General features: G+C 40.4%; 1 non-coding gene across 1 annotated transcript; it reads left to right on the top strand.

Moving 5' to 3' along the window:
- The first annotated feature begins 4,589 nt into the window (after positions 1–4,589).
- On the top strand, positions 4,590–4,696 carry LOC120269683. Its single transcript, XR_005539325.1, has one exon. It is a non-coding gene; the product is annotated as a small nucleolar RNA R71 (small nucleolar RNA).
- The last annotated feature ends 380 nt before the right edge of the window (positions 4,697–5,076 follow it).

Genomic DNA, 5,076 nt, shown 5'->3' with positions numbered 1-5,076 from the left:
AAGTCTACAAATCCACAAGGCCGTGTGGAAATTCCACACACCCGTGTGGATGCCCGATTCCAACTCCTATAAATACCATGACTTGGAATTTTTCCTCAATCTTTTCCCTATCGTGTTCCCATCTTTGGAGGTGCTCGCGGCTAGGGTTTGGAGACGCTTTGCCTAGGTTTTTGGAGTGGTTCTACGGCCTTCAACATCGTGTTCCTTTGGAGGAGAGTTATTAGGGGAGCTTTCGTCGGCAATGATTCGACGAGGTGTGTTCTAGGCTTGACAAGGATTCCTTGGAGAAGAAGAGGCGGCTCCATAAGACATCGATACAGACGACAAGGGGATTTTATCTATGGATTGTATATTTTCACTATTGATTTCATTGTTGATTGTGTATTGCTCCATGGAGAGCTAAACCCCTCGTGGGGGCTTGGACTTATAAACCCTAGGATGATTTTATTTTATTGACCTTTATTATGCTTCTTTAATTGATGTTTTAATTCAGTTCCATCCTTAAATGCTTGTGGTTTTGATTTTTTCCTTATAGTGACACTAGGGTTGAGAATCCATCTTGGTAATCCTTGTGGATGAGTGACACTAAATTAGGATTAGACAAAGCTAGGTTTGAGAGGGTCGAGAGGGTGAGTTGAGACGTAGCGGAACGTCGCCTTTCCCTTCCAGTGTGATTTATCCTACTTCTACATTCTAAGAGTTCTTTGCGGTCATGATAGAGTGAAGTACTAAGAGACAAACTCCACTGGGGCTTAGTTGCGCAAGCAACAGAGTGAAGTGTTAAAGTAATCCTTAGTGTTGGGTTTAATTGTGACTAGGGTCTTTCGCCTGGACCAAAGGATTAGATCTATATTAGGGAATAGGGTTTATCACTTGGAGTCTATAGAGCATTAAGCAACCTTGTATAGTGTGAGGTGTTGAGAGTACTCCTTTCCGCCGGGTATAGTGTTGGGTTGGTCACTGTTGACCTTAGGTTTGGAACAGTGTGCATTTAGATTTTCATGACTTATTAAACACCAGTTAGGAGGCATAATGATTAGTCTTGCACTTGAAACAATAGTCCTAGGGTGAGCAATGTTCGGGTGCTCCATTTTCTATCGATTGCCTCTCCTTATTCCTATTATGCTCTCTTTTCTTTTCTTTATTTATATTTGTATTGAAATTGTTCACACAACTCATCAATCGTTTTCACAATAGTTAAATAGTAATACTTGTGTTTCTGAGCACTATTCCCTATGGATACGACTACCCATTCACCAGGGTACTTTATTACTATGATAACCTGTGCACTTGTGGTACACACATGCTAGGGGTATGTCATAGATTGTCCTGAGTGTGCATTAATTATGAAGAAAAACGTAATGTATGCAATGAAAACAATAGAGGAGGGTGAAAGCGAACTTCCTCAGTTCATCTTGTGCAAGTGGCAACATGTGACCCGAACACAAAGTACGATGAGCTAGATATGTTGAGTCTGGTCTCCATATAATGTAGAGAGGCTCACCAAACTCCCTTAACACCCTGTAAGACAAAAAGGGACATCATTATTCCACAAAAATTAAAGTTAAACATAAAGATAAATACTTGGGAGTAGTCAAATAGACACACTAGATGAAGGAAAATAAAGTTCTACACAAAAGGTTGGTAGGGTAGGACCCTTGCCAACTCACTGTACAACACCAACACACAGGCAGAAAATGAAATAACAAAACAACTAAGGAAATAAACTAAGTTCCCATGCTCAAGAATGAAACTGATCGTTGCTAGCTACTGTAGGTGGTGGTGGTGCTGCGGCACATGAAGCGGTGGTGGTATGTGAAGATGATCCACGAGAGGAAATAATGAACTGATGGAAGTCTTCTATAAACTAGCATTGCCCCTCTATGAGTGGGTAAAGCTGGCCATGCATCTCGCGCTGCTCATGACAAATAGCCTGAATCTCACTCTCCATACCCCTAAGTCTAGTATCAAAGTCTGGTGGCAATGAGGTACCAGGAGTGGGAGGAGTAGGTGAATCTTTAGATTCTGACTCTGCCTCAACTAGCTCACGCTCACTGGACTCTCTTGTAATTAGGTGTCACCCAAGTCTATAACTGTTGTCCTTTCTTTCCACCAATCCTATCACCCATAGGATGGCTGGCCCAAGGGGTGCCACATCCCCTACAATGGTCATACCTCGAGTTCGTTCCATCAAGTTCATACCACGAATTAGCCTAGTGATATAGGGACCAACAAAGATGGCTCCCAATCAAACACTCTGCCCCTGATGTATAAATGCTTCAGCAATAAGGTACCTAAGATGAATGGGATATTGCTCAAAAATATCATACATGGTGTACAAGTCTGATTGTGTAACCACCCCAAAACTGTCCTTCCGGCCCCTAATAGAACGAGTGATAAGAGCAAAAATATAACTGTGTACTGGGTTCATCATACAGGTAGCTTTTCAGGTGTTCTTATTATCACTAGCTGCTAGAGCAGTCCAATATTGGTTCTCATTCATGTATGGTGGGAAATTTGTTTGTAATCGGCCAAATGGCACTGTGTAAATGAACTCTCCATCATAGATCCCCAAGTACTTTGCAAACTCCATGTGGTTCATTTCATGAGACCTACCGAAGGCTTGAAAACGAATGGCTCCTTGTCTTCTAGCACTTACCATCTTTTCATCTAGATGTGCTTCAAAAGTACTCAAAACCTCCAAGGTTAGTTGGTGAAAGGTAGATCATCAATCGAGAATAAATTCGCCCAACAATCATGTGAGAGTTATTTCTTCACTTGTTCATCCATCCCAAGTGTTCCCAAGATACCCCATTCTATGTGATGAAATGTGCCAAAATTTTAAGTCTACAAAACTTCATACTTCGCCTTGTGATGAGCATGTGTGAATTGAGGTTCTTCGGGAGTTGGAATTGTGTTCCTTGGGGGTTTGGAGGCAAGTTTCTTGATGTTTGGCATTCCTACATCAAAGATAAACCTAATCAAGCTTAGAGGAATCCAAAACAAATCAAAATGTGCTGCAAAAAATGAAGAAATAAGAAAGAAAAAATAATGAATAGGGACTATTCGGCTGTATAAGGGCCGTATGTCACTATTCATTTTGCAAGCACTTCCCCATGACCATGGTAGACAAAACATTTGTACATAAATTCAAATGAAACTTCAACCATGATGTTCATACCATAAAATTCAAGCCAAATGCTTGAAAAATTCCACAAATAAGCTCCAAGAAAGCAAGAAAAATAAAGAAGATAAAACTAGGGCATCAAAGAGCTTACTGACTAAGACTTGAGTAAACTTCAATAAAACTCAAGGGAAACCACTAGATCAAAGCCTCAAAAAGGTTAGGATGTGATCTAGGAGAAGAAATGAGAAGATTTGGCCAAGGAATGGAAGAGAAAGGAGAGAAAAATTTGGGAGAAGAAGAAACTATAGAAAAATTTTGGAGAAAAATTTAGAAACTTGGTATATTTAGGCATTTGGGTCAATGGCTCAACTATCAAAATGTTTATGTGGAGTTGTTTGAAGATGTTAATTAACTTTTTGAATTGAACATCCTTCTCTTCTTGCTTCAGTCTAGTCATATAAGGGATTGGAGGCTTGTACTCGGATGATTTTAATGTCCTCTGTGGTTGAGCCTCATCATTTATTCCCCGATTGTTTTCTTCAATGATTTATTCAGCTGGTTTGGGGTATTCCTCAATGGCTACCCCATTTTTCTTGACACTTGGGTTAACTTTGACCCTTGTCTCAACTTGCCTCCGGCTTCTAAGGGTAATGGCCTTCAAGTGTTCCCTAGGATTTTCTTCAGTGTTACTAGAAAGACTACCTAAAGGTCGCTCAGAATTTGCCTTGGTGAGTTGCCCCTCTTGATGCTCAAGTGACTCCACAGAAGTTTAGAGATTTCTCAAGATAGAACCTATCTCATTGAACTGTTCGGCATGCTAAGTAAATTAAGCATTTACTTTGCCAAATTTTGTATCCATGCTGCTGGTTATGTTATTATATCTTGTATCAGTACTAAGCATGACATGGCAAAAATCGTCTTCAGTGGTGAATTTCTTCTCTATGGGTGGTTGTTGAAATTGGGATCCCTAGGATTGTGCAACTCTTTGTTGTTACCCTTGGTTCCATGCAAAGTTGGGTGGTTCTTCTAGCTCGGATAGTAAGTTATGTTGTATGGGCTTCCTTGATTTATTTGTCCCCCAATGTAATCAACATTCTCGACATGGGCGATAGAGGAGCTACCAATAGGACATTGGGTGACTCTGTGCCCACCACCACAAGTGCTACAACTCATAACTATTTACGACCTCAAACTACTACCCATGAGGAGATCTAGTTTCCTGGTTAACACATCAACTTTTGCGGCGAGGGCATCATTGCTACTAACTTCATAAATTACAACACCTTTCTATGGAGTTCCTCTTGAGGCCCGATGAGATTCATTGCTTGCTATAGACTCAAGTGGTTGCTTGGCTTCATCAGGATACTTGTTACTAAGGGATCCACCCGCCACGGTATCAATGAGTTGGTGAGTTGAATAGTTCAGCCATTTGTAAATGATTTGCACCAGAATCCATGAAGAAAAACCATGATGAGGGCATCTTCTAAGGAGGTCTTTGAATCTTTCATAAGCCTCAAATAGTATTTCGAACTCCTCTTGTTTAAATGCCAAAATCTCTTGCCTCAATTTGGCTGATTTGGTTGGTAGGAAGTATCTTCCAAGGAATTTTTCAACCATATCCTTCCATGTTTTGATTGACCCTGGTGATAGAGATGTGAGCTAATGATATGCCCCATCTCTTAGACTGAATGAAAATAGTCACAACTGGATTGCATCATCCGATACCCCATTTATCTTGAAGGTAGAGCAAATTTTGAGAAAGCGGGAGAGGTGATCATATGCATCCTCATTTGCAAGACTAATAAATTGAAGTAAATTTTGAACCATGCCGATTGTACTTGCTTTTATTTCAAAATTGTTGGATGCAACAGTTGGCGCTTGAACACTAAACTCTTCACCCATGAATTGAGGTCTTTCATATTTGCATAAAATGCATCACTCTTCGGCCA

The sequence above is a fragment of the Dioscorea cayenensis genome, chromosome 9 (genome assembly GCF_009730915.1).
Source record: "Dioscorea cayenensis subsp. rotundata cultivar TDr96_F1 chromosome 9, TDr96_F1_v2_PseudoChromosome.rev07_lg8_w22 25.fasta, whole genome shotgun sequence".
NCBI lineage: Eukaryota > Viridiplantae > Streptophyta > Magnoliopsida > Dioscoreales > Dioscoreaceae > Dioscorea > Dioscorea cayenensis.
The sequence above is the reverse complement of the archived record's forward strand: the minus strand, read 5'-3'. Positions and strand labels throughout refer to the sequence as shown.